The sequence below is a fragment of the Rattus norvegicus genome, chromosome 3 (genome assembly GCF_021556685.1).
Source record: "Rattus norvegicus strain SHRSP/BbbUtx chromosome 3, alternate assembly SHRSP_T2T, whole genome shotgun sequence".
Taxonomy (NCBI): domain Eukaryota; kingdom Metazoa; phylum Chordata; class Mammalia; order Rodentia; family Muridae; genus Rattus; species Rattus norvegicus.
This window is the reverse complement of record NC_141536.1, coordinates 94,725,634-94,745,379: the sequence shown is the minus strand read 5'-3', so window position 1 is coordinate 94,745,379 and position 19,746 is coordinate 94,725,634. Positions and strand designations below refer to the sequence as shown.

Below are 19,746 nucleotides of genomic sequence, written 5' to 3'. Positions count from 1 at the left end.
TTCCTTGTTTTTACATATATGTATGTGTGAATGATGTTTATTTTTGTCTGTGTTTGCAAGAGTGTGGGTACACATGTGTTCATGTGCATGTGAAGGCACAAGGTTATTGTCAGGAATCTTCTTCTACTGTACTTGCTTTTTCAGTTCATTTTTTTTTTTGAGGTAAGGTCTCTCAAGCCCAGAGTTCAGTAACAAGTTTAGTCTTCTTACTAGCGAGATTGTTGAATGGATATTGCCTGAGTTTGCAGTTACAGATGGGCCGTCTTGCTCTCCTTGCATTTAGGTGGTTTTTGGGGTATCAGCTCTGGTCCTCTTATCATCCCAGCCTTGAGATCTTTTTCACTCACTTCAGTCACTTTACCTAATTTGCTATTCCATGAACAAAGCACCCTCCATTATCTAGCTCCTCCTCGCTTTCATCCATCACTCCTCCCTTTGGTTCTCCATTCAAACACTGGGTGCAAAGACACTTACCTGAAATGTGTTAGACAAAAATGTAGTTCTCATTTACACAATGATCACCTTGTTTAACTTTAACTCACATGTACTCTGACATATAATCATTTTAATGTATTTATTTATCTAGTAACTGTCTTTGCTCACTATGATGTAAAATCAGTGAAAGCAATGACATATGTTTGTTGATTGGCATGCTAAATCTAGAACAGGAAAAATATACGTGTCAGAAGGTGCAATAAATAACAGTCTTCTGGATTTATTTTCTACTTAGGAATAAATTAGTGAGTCCTAAACCAGGCTTTGAAAGAAGAGAGGAGCTTCAATTGAGTGAGGAGAGAAGAAAGGCATTCTTGAGAGGTGCTATAATGACAACAGGGACACAAACTGGAAGTAAGACAAATACTAAGAGTAATCTTAGCTAGTGCTTCCTGAGGACTCAATAATCATGTTATGATTTACTCTTGCAATTACAGCAGTACAACTTACTAGGTAGTTTGTATCTGATATTTGCCCTCAATACTGGTTTGCTCTACTGCTTGTTAAAAGTAAGAACGCTCCCTCATCTGCTCCACCCCCAGAGGCAGTAATATTAAAGGGAAATTGTCTTCCAGACACAGATCAAAGTATTTAGTAAGACTGACTGATATGACACCTATATAAAATTCTGGGTAGCAATTATGGGTTATATATGAAGCCAGTCAATGTAGTTATATTAGCTACATGAGGGGAAAGGCTGTACTAAACCATTCTTCTTTCACATAAAAGAAAAACCAGGCATGGGAAACTCACTCTACTCCTGTTTCTCACACACATATATACTTTTTCTTCTAAAGGACATTTTTGTCTGCTCAAGAATTTAGACAAATAATTGGTTGAGTTCCCAGAGCACTGAACCTTAAACCACAGCTCATTATTTTCATCTGTAAGGGGAAAAAATGAGAAAAAATTCAAGGTCACAAGCTTTAAAGCTATGTAGAAACAGGCTTTAAACTTGGTTCAGCCATTTATACAAAACTAGACTCATGGCGCTCCTCTCATTGAGTCCTCAGCTTCCTTAACTCCAAATTGCTCTTGATAATTATATTTTGTCAGAGGGGACAGTCAAGATTATTGGTGTTATCCTAAGAAATTGAATGGTTTCATGGCTTTGTCTGACTTAGATAAGGGCTGGTCCCATCACACATATGCTGAAAGTTACAGCTTGTTTTTCACACCTTCCCCTCCTTTCTCCTCCCACAATCATGCTAGTGCTCCCTCCCCACACAGCCCCTGAGCTCTAGTTTCTCCTTTATGTCTCAGGCACCTCCTAGGGGGACCCTCACCTCCCTCCTGGCTTCTGTACTGGTCTAAGGAGGAGAGTTTCCTTCCACACTGAAGTAAAAGTAAGGCTCTGATGATGGAAATCCAATCAGGTACTTCTACACTCCTGGCATCAAACCTTTTGTAGTTTTCACTTTGATCGTAGACACATCATCCACAAATCTGCTTCTATGCCCTACATTTACATCGTGTATTTTCCCCCAACCATTCTCCTTCAGCTTCCAAGTTCTAACTTTCTTCAGTTTCTATAGCCTCAGAGTTTCTGTGTTCTGTGTGATCAGCATGGCTTGCCCTCCACCCACTTTCATTTGAGGACCTTTATGACTCAGCTCCCGCCCTCTCTTTTAAACCACACAGTCTATGTCTGATAACTTTTTTAAAGACATGCATTTTGAGTATCTAGTTATCATTCTGTCAGAGCTCTAATGTAAATTTGTAATTACACAGATGATCATTTGATTAATTACCTCAGTGGCCTTCAAGTTTCTAGGAAGAGTAATGTCTGCCTTCGCACATGACTCTGCTGCTAGTTCTTAGCATTGTGTCTACCACAGAGTAGTTCTCTGAATGATACTTGTAGAATCACTAATTCAATGAGAGTTCACAGTATCTGCCACTGCAGGTTGTCAAAAGTGTTTGCTATTATTATTATCTCTCAGTTTCATCATATATCAACTTAGCTTATTCCCTAACAATTGATTTTGACTTTAATTTTGCCCTCATTAACTTCACCATATTGTAAGATAAGATTGTCAGTGTCACCCAGAGAAATGATGTCCGTGTGCATGAGAAGTAAGAAACACAGAAATTGATTAATTACATTTCTTTTTTGGCAATAAATACATTTATTAACAACTTATAAATTAAGAGTGACAAAAATGAAATGGTATACCTCTTTTCTAACTAAGAATATATTTTTCAATTTGAGAATAAACAGTTCTTTTAAAATTTTAAGCACATTAATATTTATAATCATCCCTATGAAATTATATTGTCATTTCTGATCTGGAAGAATCTGGCATATGTCTATGACCCTATCCATAAATATCCATATATTTATATATGAAAGAAATAAATAGATTCGAGATGATTCTTTTTTTTTAATTAACTTGAGTATTTATTTACATTTCGAGTGTTATTCCCTTTCCCGGTTTCCGGGCAAACATCCCCCTAATCCCTCCCCCTCCCATTCTTTATGGGTGTTCCCCTCCCCATCCTCCCCCCATTGCCGCCTTCCCCCCAACAATCACGTTCACTGGGGGTTCAGTCTTAGCAGGATCAAGGGCTTCCCCTTCCACTGGTGATCTTACTAGAATATTCATTGCTACCTATGAGGTCAGAGTCCAGGGTCAGTGCATGTATATAGGTAGTGGCTTAGTCCCTGGAAGCTCTGGTTGCTTGGCATTGTTGTTCATAAGGGGTCTCGAGCCCCTTCAAGCTCTTCCAGTTCTTTCTCTGATTCCTTCAACGGGGGTCCTATTCTCAGTTCAGTGGTTTGCTGCTGGCATTCGCCTCTGTATTTGCTGTATTCTGGCTGTATCTCTCAGGAGCGATCTACATCCGGCTCCTGTCGGCCTGCACTTCTTTGCTTCATCCATCTTGTCTAATTGGGTGGCTGTATATGTATGGGCCACATGTGGGGCAGGCTCTGAATGGTGTTCCTTCTGTGTCTGTTTTAATCTTTGCCTCTCTATTCCCTGCCAAGGGTATTCTTGTTCCTCTTTTAAAGAAGGAGTGAAGCATTCACATTTTGATCATCCGTCTTGAGTTTCATGTGTTCTATGCATCTAGGGTAATTCAAGCATTTGGGCTAATAGCCACTTATCAATGAATGGATACCATATGTGTTTTTCTGTGATTGGGTTACCTCACTCAGGATGATATTTTCCAGTTCCAACCATTTGTCTATAAATTTCATAAAGTCATTGTTTTTGATAGCTGAGTAATATTCCATTGTATAGATGTACCACAGAGAGGATTCTTATATTACTTTATCCTAATAATTTTGTAAGCCAGAATCTTAATTAAAGCCAGGTGACTTATTCATTCTTTCCTTTCTTTCTTTCTTTCTTTCTTCCTCTCCTCCTCTTCCTCCTCCTCATCCTCCTCCTTCTCCTCCTCCTCCTTCTTCTTTTTCTTGGAAATTTTTATCTGCAGCTCACCTGACATGCTAGACACAAATCTTGGCTCTACAAATTGTCAAGCAAATTCATACTGATAACAATAAAGCTAAAACTTTAGGTAGGAGTAGATAGAGCAAACCCATTCATCGACTTAGTAACTTTCCATGTAAATAACAAGTCCCATCACTGAGAATGGGATTTGTAAATTGGCAAATGCAGGGTATTTCAGTACTCTGTGGATAGAACAGACTTACCTACTGAATATAATGTTCTTTCCCACTTACAAGTATGCTCTAAGAGCATTTCCCAATCCATTACTCTAGACTGCCTACCTATTGACTTGAGTTTGGAATTGAAGTATAATTTACTGATATAATTAATATCTAGGTAATCTTAAATAGTGAAGTTTTTTTTTCTAATCCTCTGTTTTGTGCAAACTTTAGTTGGCTGTAAATGTATTTCCAACTGTGAAGAACTTTCAGAACCCAGGAAAAGGTCTATGTAGGTTAACATACAATTATGTAGGTTAAAAAAAAACAGTTTATATGGCCATGACCTAGTTGTCTTTCTGAGTTGTATTTTCTAAAGGCCAGGAGATGGACAACAATATCCTTTAAATTATGTTTATGATTGGTTATGTTGGCTCCATAGCCTTCCGAGCAATTAAATACATATTTTTGGTTTTAATATAACTTGTTTGAAAAATATTTGAATTTTGACGTATATAGGTATAACTTCATATGAGTTCTTTTCAGAGGTTATAGCATTATATTCTTAGGAAACTAGCTATATTTTATAATTCATCTCTGATGTTGGGTGTCCAAGGCCAGTTGCAAGGGACTTTTACTGATTGTAGTTATGTATTATTTTATTTTTGATCTAGATCAGTGATTCTTATTTTGGGAAATTTGGACCCCTAAACCTTACTGGGGTATATTTAGCAATGTATGGAGTCATTTTTTTTGTTAAAATAGTAAAAATCTTAGTGGATATAGTGCACAGATACTTTGAAATAATCATTAGTATACAATGAAGACCGTACACATAGAATCATATCCAAGTATCAACAGTATATTTTTTAGGAATCCTGATTCAGATGGAGTTTCCTATAAATATTAGCTCCCTAGGGCCATGAAACTAATTTTCTTTGTGTAATGCATTGAACATATTGGTTGGGTGTTTTTTGTCTCTTACTTGACAGGAGGAAATAATGAACAGTTTTGGACATTTAGAAACTAGTGATATCACTCAAGAAAATGGAGAGATTCTTACTTTAGCTTCAATTGTTATTTCTATAGCTTCTTATTCTGATAAGTAGGCAAGATAACAGATTAAAACAATGCTGATATCTCTACTGGTATTTTGAAAAAGTAAAGATGTACTTTGCCTTGCATACAAACAGCAAACTATTGTTTTTTTTTATTTTTTTTATTAACTTGAGTATTTCTTATTTACATTTCGAGTGTTATTCCCTTTCCCGGTTTCTGGGCAAACATCCCCCTAATCCCTCCCCTCCCCTTCGTTATGTGTGTTCCCCTCCCCATCCTCCCCCATTGCCGCCCTCCTCCCAACAATCTAGTTCACTGGGGGTTCAGTCTTAGCCGGACCCAGGTCTTCCCCTTCCACTGGTGCTCGTACTAGGATATTCATTGCTTCCTATGAGGTCAGAGTCCAGGGTCAGTCCATGTATAGTCTTTAGGTAGTGGTTTAGTCCCTGGAAGCTCTGGTTGCTTGGCATTGTTGTTCATAAGGGGTCTCGAGCCCCTTCAATCTCTTCCAGTTCTTTCTCTGATTCCTTCAATGGGGTCCTATTCTCAGTTCAGTGGTTTGTTGCTGGCATTCGCCTCTGTATTTGCTGTATTCTGGCTGTGTCTCTCAGGAGTGATCTACATCTGGTTCCTGTCAGCCTGCCCTTCTTTGCTTCATCCATCTTGTCTAATTGGATGGCTGTATATGTAGGGGCCACATGTAGGGCAGGCTCTGAATGGGTGTTCCTTCTGTGTCTGTTTTAATCTTTGCCTCTCTATTCCCTGCCAAGGGTATTCTTGTTCCCCTTTTAAAGAAGGAGTGAAGCATTCACATTTTGATCATCCGTCTTGAGTTTCATTTGTTCTAGGCATCTAGGGTAATTCAAGCATTTGGGCTAATAGCCACTTATCAATGAGTGCATACCATGTGTGTTTTTCTGTGATTGGGTTACCTCACTCAGGATGATATTTTCCAGTTCCAACCATTTGCCTACGAATTTCATAAAGTCATTGTTTTTGATAGCTGAGTAATATTCCATTGTGTAGATGTACCACATTTTCTGTATCCATTCCTCTGTTGAAGGGCATCTGGGCTCTTTCCAGCTTCTGGCTATTATAAATAAGGCTGCGATGAACATAGTGGAGCACGTGTCTTTTTTATATAGCAAACTATATTGTATAACTAAAAAATGAAGACTTGATCATTGAAAGATTCACACAATCTTTATTATTGGACATGTAAGATATCTCGGTAGATCACATTGGATTCGCATCGATTTCAAACCATTCAAATAAGTTAATGTGAAGGCTTATCTTCCCCTCATATTGCTCAGTGTACTTTACCAAAATTAAAAATGACAATAATGTACCAGAAGGATTAGTTTTCTCAGACTATATATTAAAGGGTTGAGTTTTTGACAAAACCATTTTCCAATCATTTATTATAAAAAGACACAAATCTAGCTAGAAACCATCAGTATATAATGTTCAAGATACTGGCATAGTTTTCTATAATGAGGGGATACAACATGACCCTCATATTCTCATGCCTCTGCCCTTTTGGGAGTAAGTCTTGGCTCCCCATGTCAAGGCTAAATATGGCCAGTCAGGGGTTTTCTGAGAGTTTTTTTTTTAATTGTAGATTTAGAATCTCTAGAAACTGCTTGGTTTTAACACACACACACACACACACACACACACACACACACACACACGCACGCACGCGTGCGCGCACACACTCCAAAGAAAGATATATACCTTTCAAGGAACACCCCAATTCTAGGCTTTAAAAATACCGCTTTCTGTAATTAGTTTTTATCTTTCCATGAATAAGTTTTAAATTGTAATTAGATTTATGGATGATGCTGAGATAGGCTGGCTTAGTAGTAGCAATATGCAACCTGAGGAGGCCCTCTCCTATGGCCAGACAGGATCCCCAGTGGAGGGATAAGGACACTAACCCACTCACAAAACCTTTGACCCCAACATTTGTCCTGTAGGCAAGAAATAAAGGAACAAAGATGGAGCACAAACTGAAGGAGTAGCCATCCGGTAACGGCCCAACTTGAGACCCATCTCATGGGCAAGTGCCAATCTCTGATGGTTTTAATGTTACTCTGTTATGGTTGCAGACAGGAGTCTAGCAAAGCTGTCCTCTGAAAGGCACATTTAGCAGCCGACTGAAACAGATACAGATACCCACAGCCAAACATTGGATGGAGGTCAGGGACTCATATCGAAGAGCTGGGGATAGGATTGAAGGAGAGGAGCCCAGGAGAGAGAGACTCCACAGGAAGGCCAACAGTGTCAACTAACCTGGACCCCTGAAAGCACTCAGAGGCTGAGCCACCAATCAAAGAGGATACACAGGCTGGACCAAGCCCCCACTCCCCATGCACAGATGTAGGAGATGCTCACTCGGTCTTCATGTGGATCCCCAACTGGAGCAGGGATTGTCCCTAAAGCTGCTACCTGACTGTAGAATTATTTATTCACTGCCTGGTCTGGCCTCAACTGGAGAGGATGGGCCTAATCCAGATGAGACTTGATATTCCCCTGGGGACCCCACTCTATCAGAGGAAAAGGAGAGTTGAGTCAGTGGGAGAGGGGCTCTATGAGGGGTGACAAGGAGCAGAGTTTGGGATACAAGTAAGTAAGTAAATAAATAAATGCAATTTTAAAAATCAAATTTATTTTGACATCTGTAATCTAAATATTTGTTTAGGCAGATTCTGCTGAGCTATAGATGTATTCCCTTAGCCTGACACTTTCTCTTCTCTATTTAAAAGAACAGAGACAAAATATGGAGGAAATATGGTAAGTGGTAAAAATAGAAGAAAAGTCATTTTTTTAAAGCAATGAAGCAGTAAGAAGAAAATTCTTCTCCTGGGGTAATGTACTTAAAGTCCATTTCAAAAATGCTCTAGGCAACCACTGCAATAAATCTGAGTTCTCTTCAAGAAAAACATTTGCAAAGGTTTGGGTTGTGGGCCAAAGTCTTTCCTAAATGTTTTGTGAGCAGGCTTACATTATCCATTTACAACACATACATTCATATCCTCCTACACAATCTTCAAAGTAGGCTAGAAATCCTTATTGTACATTGGTGACTTGTGAACTATATACAACTTTTAGACTCACAAAGTACATGAGAATTAAAAAAAAATTGATTCATAGGTTAATGTGAGGAGTAACTAAGAGGAGGCAGAGAAGAATGCAGAGTGGAGCCTACATTTGTCAGTGCTCAGTGGGATTTCCCCACCACATCTTCGAAGAGAAGAATCACTCCAGAGCTTTAATAGCATGCCTGATGGCACATGTCAAGATAACTTTGTTGATACTCCATTTTGTCTACCGTGCTGGTGAAATTTCAAGGCATGTGTTAACCCAGCTCATGGTCTACCCATAATTCCTGCCAAATTACTTTCACACCTCCCTTTCTACCACCTAAGCATCACTCTCAAGTTGTCTCTACAACAGAATTGGTTGATTAAGCAGGATCTATCATTTGCTGAAGCAGGGAGATGGAACTTATCTATTGTTTACCTCCTGGGGCTGTCACAGACAACTCTAGAATAACTGATATAAATAATGTCTATGTAGACATGTTTGCACTTTTTTAAACGAAGGCAGGAACCAATCCGTGAGTGACAGACAATCAATAAAAACATTTTTGGTTCTTTAATATATTAGACCTCTCAGCATCTTAAATGAACTAATTACTTTTCCATGATCACAAGCAGAGCTGATCATACCATACATCTTTGCAAAACTTCTGTATAAATGAAAAAAAAAGTATTTGCTCAAAAGAATAGTCTTTGTTTCTTCCAGTGGCCTATATCAAAGGCAATGTTCTTGGGGCCACATCTACACTGTGTGTGACTTTTACCTTAGCAGGAAAGGAGGAGGCTGAGGCACGCTCTTTTACATGCTCCCTCTTTTACTGAACAATGGCTCAACATTAAGAACTGTACCCTTAACCTGGGTAATGAAGCTCCAGAAATATGAAAACCTTATTCTTTTCTTCTACCATTTTGGTGGCTACTTTTTATTTCCATGTGATATTCTGAAACGAGCACTGGGCTACACGTCTTAATGCTAACACCATAAGCAAATCTGAGCTATTATATTCCTCTCACCTCTTATACAATGGATGCCATTATTTTCTGCCAAGCAGGAAAATTATCTTCTATGATAAATCTGTGATTAACCTTGAGGGAGTTGAGCGTGTCCTAATTATTGAACTCAGGGGAGGGCAAGGAGTTAAATGACCATCCAGCAGATCATGGACTACTCAGAAATAAAGAATTCTGTGGCTATTACTTATTTCCCCAAGTCATCCATCTCATTCTGAGGGGTTTTTTTTTGTGTTCAGTTTTCACTCTAAATTATTTCCAAAGAGCTAAATATAGTGCTCTTTAGACTTACCAAGATGTGACTTCTTGAAAGTTGATTTGGAAATGTCTGTCACAGGAGCTGTCAGAGTGACCAGAGCAGACGTGTGACTTTATTTCATACAGAAGTGCCTGGTGGGAAAACCAAGTGATGTTTTATTTCAAAGGATTTCATCAGGGCAGTGTAAGCTGTGATGTCTCAGAATATTATATTGCCTTTTTCCCCCTTGTCTCTCAGGTGCTCTCATTATTGAAAGGACAAAATAATGAAATCCCAATCAATTCAACCACAGTTACACAAAGAAGCCAAAAGAAGGAAAGTGTTTGTTTAGGAGTTCTGGAACAAGAGTAAAGTTCTTACTTTCAAAAGTCCAGTGAAAAGAACAGATGAGAGGCAGGCAGAAAGCTCTGCCCTCCCTCTCTCTTTCTTGTGACTGTGATAAAAAGCTCTGGGGCCTCCTGTCATTGTGACCTTAGTTCTTTGGAGAGGGCTAGGGGCGTGCAGGCCTGGCTCAAGCTTGCCTTTAGTCAGTGATCTGTGAATAGCTCTTGGTCCCTGAATGACGTGAGCGCAGGCTCCAAAGGGAACCGGTGACTCAGAGCGCAGGAGGCACTGAGATTGCCTGAGCAGCCATTAGCACGTCATTGGTAATCCCAGCGACACCTTTCACATCCGCGTATTTGTCTCCATGCTCTTCGTGGAAGGCTGTGAGAATGTTTTATTTAAAGGCTCTGGGCTGCCTTCTGCCTGACGGATTGCTTGTCTGCAGGGCTTACTAACACTTGCACATCTTTCAAGAGGAGAGAGGAGGGGGATGCGGAATTCCTAGCATACTTATAGGCATTTCTGTGAACACAGACAGGATGCTTCCGGCACATTGGAACTTCATGGTGAATTAAAACTGTATTCCTGGCCCTTTCATGGCATGACAAACAGAGGAAAAGCCTCAGTCATTATTGTACAGAGTAAAAGCTGCTTAATTCCATAAACATCTGTTAACCATCTAGCAAGGCATTGCAATAAAATAGTGGTTAAGAGCACATTTTGTGGTGTCTGATGGGGCCTGATGTAAACACCAGTTCAGCTGACTGCTGCTTGTATGACTTTTTGAGCATTATTTACAGTTGCTGAACTGCCGTTACTTTATCAACCACAAGGAAATCATAATCTTCTCAAAGGCTTGTGGCAGAGATTAAAGGATCAAGGCAACACATTAGCACCTGACAAATAATAAGCACAGGATACCAAGTTCATTTCTACTTATTGGGGACCAGGTTAGATGTTGGATTACCAGACCACATAAGATACCATTCTCCCATGGAGAAACTTACCCTGCAGGACTCCACCCAGGCAAGGAAACTACCAGTGGTGACATGTGATCTCGGTGTTAGCAAGGTGGGTGGAGAAGTTTAACATGTGTCACTTGGGCATCTTCCAAAAATATAGATTTTGAATCAGTTAATCTAGGGCAGGGCATAAAACTGCATTTCTGACAAATATTTATGTTTGATACAGGTCCAAGGATTATGCACCGAGACAGGAAGCAAGAACCTAGGGAAATGTGTAGGTACAGGTTGAGTCAATAACAGGCAGTGGAAGTTGATTGGTCAGCTCTCATTTTCTGTGTGTTTTGTGTGTGTGTGTGTGTGTGTGTGTGTGTGTGTGTGTGTGTGTGTATGTGTGTGTGTGTTGTGTGTGTGCGTGTGTGTATGTGTGTGTGTTGTATGTGTGTGTGTGTATGTGTGTGTGTTGTGTGTGTGCGTGTTGTATGTGTGTGTGTTGTATGTGTGTGTGTGTGTGTTGTGTGTGTGTGGGGGGGTTGTGTACTCTATGCCTTTGCATCCAGTTCTTATTGCCAACTGACTAGGATTTCACTGGAATTCAACACCAAATGCAAAATACAGAAAGAAAAACTGTCAAAATGGCGTATTTGATCAGGGCAACTTTTAGAAAAGGTAAGTTTGGGCTACCCTTTCCATACTGTGATGGACACCAGTGGTCACTTAGAAAGGGCAACAGAAAAGCACGTAAATGTGTGTTGCTTTTGCAGAGTGCGTGAAATTGTTGGTTAATATATTTCTAAGGCTAGGGAATGTGCAACAGGAGTTAAATATAGTTATTGAACATTTGCCACATTTATGAACTTCAGAAATGTTAAGAGAACATTTTTATTTTTTCCTTCTCACACGGGAGGCTTTGGAAATGTGTACAATTAGCATGAATTATCAACCCCAGTGGGTGGGGAGTTCCATGTGTGCCTCCCACGATTTCTTACGAGTGTAACTCCTGCAAGCGTCAAGCAAACACAGCTCTGGCTGCCTTCCTTTTAACAACCGAAGTTTCACTCCCAGCAATGCTGGAGGCCTTAGTCATAGCAATTTCAGAATCAGAGTGCTTCATATCTCACCCAACTAATCTTCAAATTTGCATTTGGGGTGCTGACACTTCTCAGGGTGGCTCTTCTGGGTCATCTAAATTTCTTCTATTTATCCATGTTCCAGGACTCAGCTCACACGGATTTTCCTTTCCCCATTTTTAACCAACTGAATTTTAAAACGGGGTTTATGATTCATTGTTCTTGTCTCTGCAATCTTCATCCCACACTATGTTCTTTTCTTCTAAACCATATTGTCCACTTACCACTGTGTGGCTATGTGGTTTCAGAGGCCAGAGACTTGTGTGTTCTCTTCATACATAGTCTCTAGCCATCATCACTGTAGGAAGCACATACCCACCAACCCACAGTTTAGTAGAACTTGCTTTGGGGTTGAACGTTCTTGGGTTTAAATACTGCCTCTATTACTCAGCAGCTATCGAACTTGGAGCAAATGTTAGCAGCATGTGCATTCTAACAATAAACAAATACTTAATTCCCAATATATGGCAGAACATTCTCCATATTTGACATATACTTTATATTCAACCATGAGTATAATCCCCTGAAATTGGTGCGATATTTATTGCTCAAAGCCTTAACTTCTTCATCTAAAAATGGAAGAGAGCAAACACTTCACACAGAATTACACACACAACACACACATTTGGATAGCTCAGGCATCTCAAAGCATCTTAAACGACTGATTGTACTTTTCTTCCCTGATTTTAGCCATTCACTTCGCTACCTCCCTACTCACTGAAGACCTAAAAAGATCCCAGTGCAATGTCGTTCTAGAGCGTCCACGTCACTCTGGTTTAAGTACTTTTCCAAAACGATCATGTGTACCTGATTGTTACTATAACCTAATGGTGTTTTTCTTTAAAAATATTAAATACTTATGCAAACCTGAAGGGTATTTTAAATTTTTCTGATGTGTAAACTGATGTACACGATGACCAAATAGCTGACATATCCTCTCAGCTTGACTATGATATTATTTGAGGCTCTGTTTCTAGCCAAGCACTTTACCCTATGTTCTCCATTTATTTATTACATTTATTCAGTATTTCAATCATCCCATGATACTGGAATCACCATCTACATATAAGGCACAAAGTGGCTTACAACCTGTGGCACAAAGAGATGAAGAAACTTGCCCAGATTCGCTCTGATTTGATTCAAATCCAAGTAGTCTTGGCACCGTCATCTATGCTCTATGCCAACATGCTTGCAAAAGCAAGTGGGATTGGCTGATACAGTGAGAATGTATTTAGAGTAACACCATTTTTTAGCCCAGTTGGTTGCTGTAAAAGGACATAGTATGGTCTACATCCTTTCAGGTACAGAAATCTGATTATAAGGCTATCCATCCCTACATTTACTCACAATGAACAGATACCTGAAACCAGAGTGCTAATTTTAAAGTTACTAAGCAATCCATAAATCTCCACTGGTTTGGTGTGTGCTCATTGGTTCAATATATATATATTATATATATCACTTTTTTCAGCACATATCCCTAATAAGGATTATATTATATATACTCATGTGTATTATGTGTCAATATCTGATAATTTACTACACCCTATACTCACTATTAGGCATACTTTTAGGTGAACATAGTAATTGTATTATCCTATGAGCATCCTTATGGCTCTATCTATGGACACAAGCTTGGATTGACATTATCCTATTAATACTTTGCCTTGTGTAAGCCATGTGAACATTCTAAGATTATTTCTTTGCAAATACTGATACAGATAATTGGCAGATATGAAACCAATCTTTCTCTAATGTTCATTTTGTATATTTTGACTCCAATTCATAATATATGTGTTTTCTTGTTTAATACTTGAGTGCAGCCTCATCATTTCAGCTGGATTTAGGGTGTTTTGGTTTTGCACAGTATAACCTTAATGTTAGTTGATTGAATGATAGAACCTGTGAGCAATGTGGATATAAAAGAATAACGATTAAAGTGATATTTTAAAACCTATTGACTGAGCCAAATCTCTCTTAAGAAAGTACTCCTTCTTTATTCTTCTTATGCCTACTAAGATATTAAATTCATATTGAATCATAAAGCTACTGCTAAGATAAACAAAGAGGTAGAAGTCCATGCCTAATGAAGTTTATACACATTCTTATACCACTTGTAGTGTTTAAGAATATGACAATTAGTACAGAATCCCAGTCTTTCTCCTCCTTCACCAAAGAATGGCTGTTATATCTATGGAGGATGACATTTTGGGGTTGGACACGTCTTTTATTGTTCCCAAAGTAAACACGATATGTTTGAAGCATCTACAAAACACTTGCTAAATGTACATTTCTGCATTTTCTGACTTTTTTGATGTTTCTATTAGTGCAAGTCTTTAAAACATTGTCTATAGAGAAAATGAGTCCTATAGTAATAAGTAGTTTACATAACACCTTCATGTTCATTTTCTTCTCTAAGCTTTATAGTATCATCATAGGATACTATATAATACCCGTTTTGTAAGATTAATAGTCTCAAATTTTACTAGTGTTTGTTTAAACTTACATTGTTTAGGTAAGCAAATATATATGGAAGTTCCTCAAAGAGAACTCCTATGAACCAGCTATACCAAACCAGGCAGATCAAATCAAGTCAGCATTCCAGAGATCTTTAGAGATCTGTATTTATTGTAGCATTGTTAACAATATGAAAGATATGAAAACATCACAAATGTTCACTAATAAAAGAATGCATAAAGAAAGTGTGATACACAATAGCTTGTGAATGCATGTATGAATATACATGAACACACATATACCCACTCTCATACACACACCACAAACACAGTGGAACCTTATTCTGTTGTTTTCTCTAATATTCAGAATCAAAGTGTTTGTGTGTGTGTGTGTGTGTGTGTGTGTGTGTGTGTGTGTGTGTATTTGGGAGGGATGACACACAAATGTTGAAGGGAGCTATTTGCACTAGTCTGAAAGAAAGGGACAGGTAAAAATGAGATGGGAAGGGACAAATGAGACTGGATAATGGAAAGGTATATGTGAACAAGTTATAAGACAGGCATGTGTGATGTAGTAATTAACCGATTCCTTTTAATGTTAATTAAAACTCACCAATTTGGATTTAACCAATCTGGAAATAGAACTAAATTTATTCTCTCCCAATTCCCTCTATGTTTTACTGAGTAGGGAAATCTGTGTGACTGTGTGTACATTTGCATCCTTTATTTCTAGATTCCAAAGACCTTACCAACGTTTTTGTTTTAGTTTGAGAAACTGCCTCTACCACTTCTCTTCTTAGTCTTGTTAAGAGTGAATGATGTGCCGATAGTAGCAGTCAACCAAGAAAGTGCACAGGTTCTGAGAACAATTTTTGGGGACAGATTCTAGTCCCTAAGCTGGAGTGCAGAGACTATATTCATAGGTGAATTTCTACACGTTGGCGGAAGGTAAGATAAAGGTGGTTGTGTTAGTCAGGGTTTCCACTCCTGCACAACCGTCATGATCCAGAAGCAGGTTGGGGAGGGAGGGGTTTATACAGCTTACTTCCGTGCTGCTGTTCATCACCAAAGGAGGTCACACAAAGCAAGAGGCAGGAGATGATGCAGAGGTCATGGAGGGATGTTTCTTACAGGGTTACTTCCCTTGGTTTGCTCAGCTTGTTCCCTTATAGAACCCAGGACTACCAGCCCAGGGCTGGCACCACCCACAATGGGCTGGGTCCTCCCCTCTTGATCACTAACTGAGAAAATGCCTTACAGTAGGATCTCATGAAGGCATTTCCACAACTGAGGCTCCTTTTTCTGTGATAACTCCAGTTTGTGTCAAGTTGACACACAAACTAACCAGTACAGTGGTCTTCTAGAAAACACTTTAGGACTTTGATTCAAAGTTAAACTCTTGTTCTGGTGGCTTGGGGTTTGTGTACACACAAAGCCCATAGAAGAGAAAGAAGAGAGGAGAGAAGAAAAAGGAAGAATGGTCCATTCATATACTTTTAAGAACAACAGGATTCATTGTGTGGTGCTACAAAAGGTGCATAATAAGTGAAATGCTGGAAATTTGTACAGATTTTAAATCATCAGTGACATCTCTATGCCCTTGTTCTATTTTGGCAGGCATACGGTCTCTTGTGTGTCCTTCTCTTGGGAGACTTTTGTTTTAGCCCTCTGCTTCAGATTGATCTTTTTCTATGTATGCCTTTATTGCATTGCTCTTTGGCAGTCTTCGTATGACCTTTCTGCTTGGATTTCTACAGAGTGTCACAACCTTTTAGCATCCAGATTCCAAATGCATGGGAGAAGACATGTTTACTCAAGGCAGACATTTGCCACTGATCTAATCAACCTTAACCGGCAAGTAAAACTGAGGGCGGTAGGTAAGCTCTGCGGTTCCCAAGGGAGGACGCTTCAATGGGGAAAATGAATTTAAGTCTTGGTCCATCTGAAACTCCCACTCAACTAAAGCTAAGAGGAACAAACCTAGCACACCGCTGTAAGGCACTGGATGGAGGACTAAAGCTTGATCACTAGCAGCATGCCTTAAAATTGAACTTCTAAGCTTCTTATCCATAGAGTCCCTAAGAAGGCTCTAAGCAAGGGTGGAATTGCTCCCATGGTCGGTAGCACAATGAAACTAATTAAGGAAGGAGTAAATGGATTTAGTTCAGAAGAGCACAGTGCTGCAGGGCAGAGGGTCAATTAGATAACCAGGCTTTGAAGCTGATGGACTCCATGCATTATGTAGGTTAAGACTCCACTCAGATCCTAAGATTAGAATACTACCTTTCTGGGTAGGTTGAACAGGTGGAATTGGAATTAGCGTTGCATGCCAGGCAGCCTCTGAAGCTGCTTTTGTCATGGAGGAAAGCAGAAAAACCAGCAATTAAAGACCTGTGCCCAGGGCCAGGTTATTTTCTTATACTATTTAATTTTATTAAAGAAATAATTTGAAGTTGTCGCTTACATTATTTATTTTACACAGGAGGAAATGAGTTATGTAATGAGCAGTTTTCTGCTTCTCAAGGTACAAAGCCCCTCCCCCACTCCTCCCTGACTTTCCTTTCTCTGCTGCCCCCACAACCTCCTTTTTAAATATTACTTCTTTTTTGATTTTGAAGAGTCAGGATCCGATTTTGTGGTTCATTGTCCCTTTGAATTCTGTATTTTTGATATTCGCACAATTAGTGGGACATGTGAAGACTTTATTCCCTGATTTGGTCTAACCCACTGATTAAAATGATAATGATGCATCTTCAGCTTCTTTGCTCACTCCCCACCCCCACGCCACCTTCCCAACCCATCCCCCCACCCCCACCCCCCGCAAAAGAAAAAGAAGATTGCTCATCTTTTCATGGTTTTCCTTCCTGAGATACTTGGCAACTGTTAGGTTCAGGCACCATTATTCTGAATGTTGCTCATTGTGAAAAGCATCTGGGTCACCATTTACCACTGTTGTTCTGCCCCACCCAACTCTTGGAGCTGCTAAAAGTTAGCATTTTCTGTACTGGAAGTGCCCAAAGCAGTCCTCAAAATTAGCAAAAGGTCTTCAGTCCTCACACTTTCACTTAAGTCACATTTGGCTTTAAACAAGGTTACAGGGCAAACAGTTGTGATGATAAATCTGTCCAGCTCTTCGGTAACTCAATCAGTGGGATACTAACACTGGGGATTGTAAGGGCTTCAGGGAAGAGCCATGACAGCAATTAAGGTGCTGGCCTTTAAAGGAGACATTGGAAATACTTAAGCCTTTACTTTTAGGCCCGTGGCAGAGCAAATGTTATGACCACGCAAACATGCTAGTGAGTAATTTCCTGTGTGTCACTAGAAATTTTGTGACATGGGAAGAGGAGGTCATTTTTGTCCCCCTGTATAAGATGCTTTCTGTACTTTTTCCTTCGTTCTTTTGTTATTCCATCATAAAACATGAATATATTTGTTTTAAGAAGGGGGGAACAAAAGGGAGACAACAACCCCAAAAGAGTTCTCTCCTTATTCTGCAGCTCAGTCTGGGTTTCATGCCTTCTGTGATATAAGGGATTATGATGGTCTCAACCTTTATTAAATATAGATATTCAGCAGTATTGGACACTTATATCTGTTTCATTTTTTTCTTTTTATTGTACTGTCTTGGATTTTTTTCCTCTCCAATTGCTATGACAATTATTTTCTAGGGTGCGTTGAAAACTCTCATACTTGATCTTCATGTATCCAACACATCACTATTGACCTATGCAAGCCATTCTTCCGAGTTTATCTTCGTGACAGCCTAGAAGCAGTTGTCCCAGCTTTCCAGATAAGAACATGAAGCTCTAATGAAGTTCTGTCATTTCTAGAAGTGAGAAGTTGATCCTAGGATCCGAGGCTTCCATCTGATCCCGACTGCTCTGAACAGCTTATGCTAGTGGGAAGCTCTCACTTTCTTAATCCTCGATCTGTATCTTCTCTTGCCGTGAGCTTTTGTAAGGCATCTGTGGCAACCTTTATTGCTTTTCACCACACAAAAGTGAATAGCTGATGTAATTATGTTAACATTCCTGACATCTCCTAGAACCTTTAGACATGTATGCTCTGTTGTTTCTAGGCATTTCCCCCTGACTATCTAACAAAGAACGCTAATGAAATGTGTCCATTTTCTTAAGAGCCCTTGAACATCTCTTATAAGCCACTTGCAAGAAATGAAATTAAATAATTAACTTTGTAATGATTTGCTCCCACCAATCTTCTCTACTAAAATACAAAACATACTAAGTGCAGGAGCCTAACTGCTATGTTCATTATGGAGTTGAGAACTCCAAGCAGTGTCTGGCACACTCTAGGTACTCATAAATATTTTTGAAGAAAATTAATACTAACTGAATAATAATTTCTAAAGGATAAAAGCCATTTATAGTCCTACTGCGTTTTCCATTTCAATATGAAGCCAATATCAATCAAACTCTTGCATAGATCTTAAATAAATTGTATTCTTAAGTGATTTAAAACTTTCTATTTTATGCTTTGAATCTTATACGAAATCTTTAAATAGTTTCAATACTTCATCAGGATAAGTTTCTGTGTGTTAAGTAACAGTAGTCTATATTGTTTCTTAAATGTTTCTTCCTAACATTTAGCTTTTATGGACATGCCTGAATGAACTTTTTTTTTTTTATAAATTGAATGTAGCTGTGTTGTTCTTATATAATATTCTTTAAAATAGCTTCTTCATACAAATTTAAATGACATGAAAAGCTATGGCAACTGATATATATTGTAAAACATCCTGAAAGTTGTATTGCTAGCAGTAATAATTAAAATGATTTTGTCATCATCGGACCTACCAGTATCTCACTTTCTGCATGGACTCAGAGAAAACTACAGGATTACAGATGGAATGTTTTCTGTGAGTTAAAAAAATACTGTTCCTGTTTCAATTATGTTGTCTTCCCATTCATAATTTAAAGGAAAGATTACCATTATACACATATAGTAATATAAATATGTACACACATGTTACTATAAAAATAAACTAGTGATATGTATTAATACGATGGCAAATGTATACTTTTTGTAGTGGGAAAATGCATATTTTAGAGCATAACATCTGTAGCATTGAGTTTATTTATCATGCTGTGCAACCAATATCACAATCCTCCTCTGGAGCTTAATTTTCATACCAAACAAAAATTTGGATCCATTAAATAGTCACTCCTTTCCCCACTGTCTCGAGAAACGGTTAGATAGGTTTATGTTTCTATGGATATTTCCTATAAATGGATTCTGTCATGGAAGATATCAGAGTATCTGTATTTATGTAACTGAAGGCAGAAATAAGCCTTTGACAGACTAATGGA

The 19,746-nt window shown here is 38.8% G+C and overlaps 1 long non-coding RNA gene across 1 annotated transcript; it reads left to right on the top strand.

Annotated features, from left to right (window-relative positions):
- Positions 1–11,120: 11,120 nt before the first annotated feature.
- On the top strand, positions 11,121–19,435 carry LOC147995626 (uncharacterized). Its single transcript, XR_015684964.1, has 4 exons — positions 11,121–11,499; positions 16,174–16,270; positions 16,899–16,940; positions 18,088–19,435. It is a non-coding gene; the product is annotated as an uncharacterized LOC147995626 (long non-coding RNA).
- Positions 19,436–19,746: the final 311 nt, after the last annotated feature.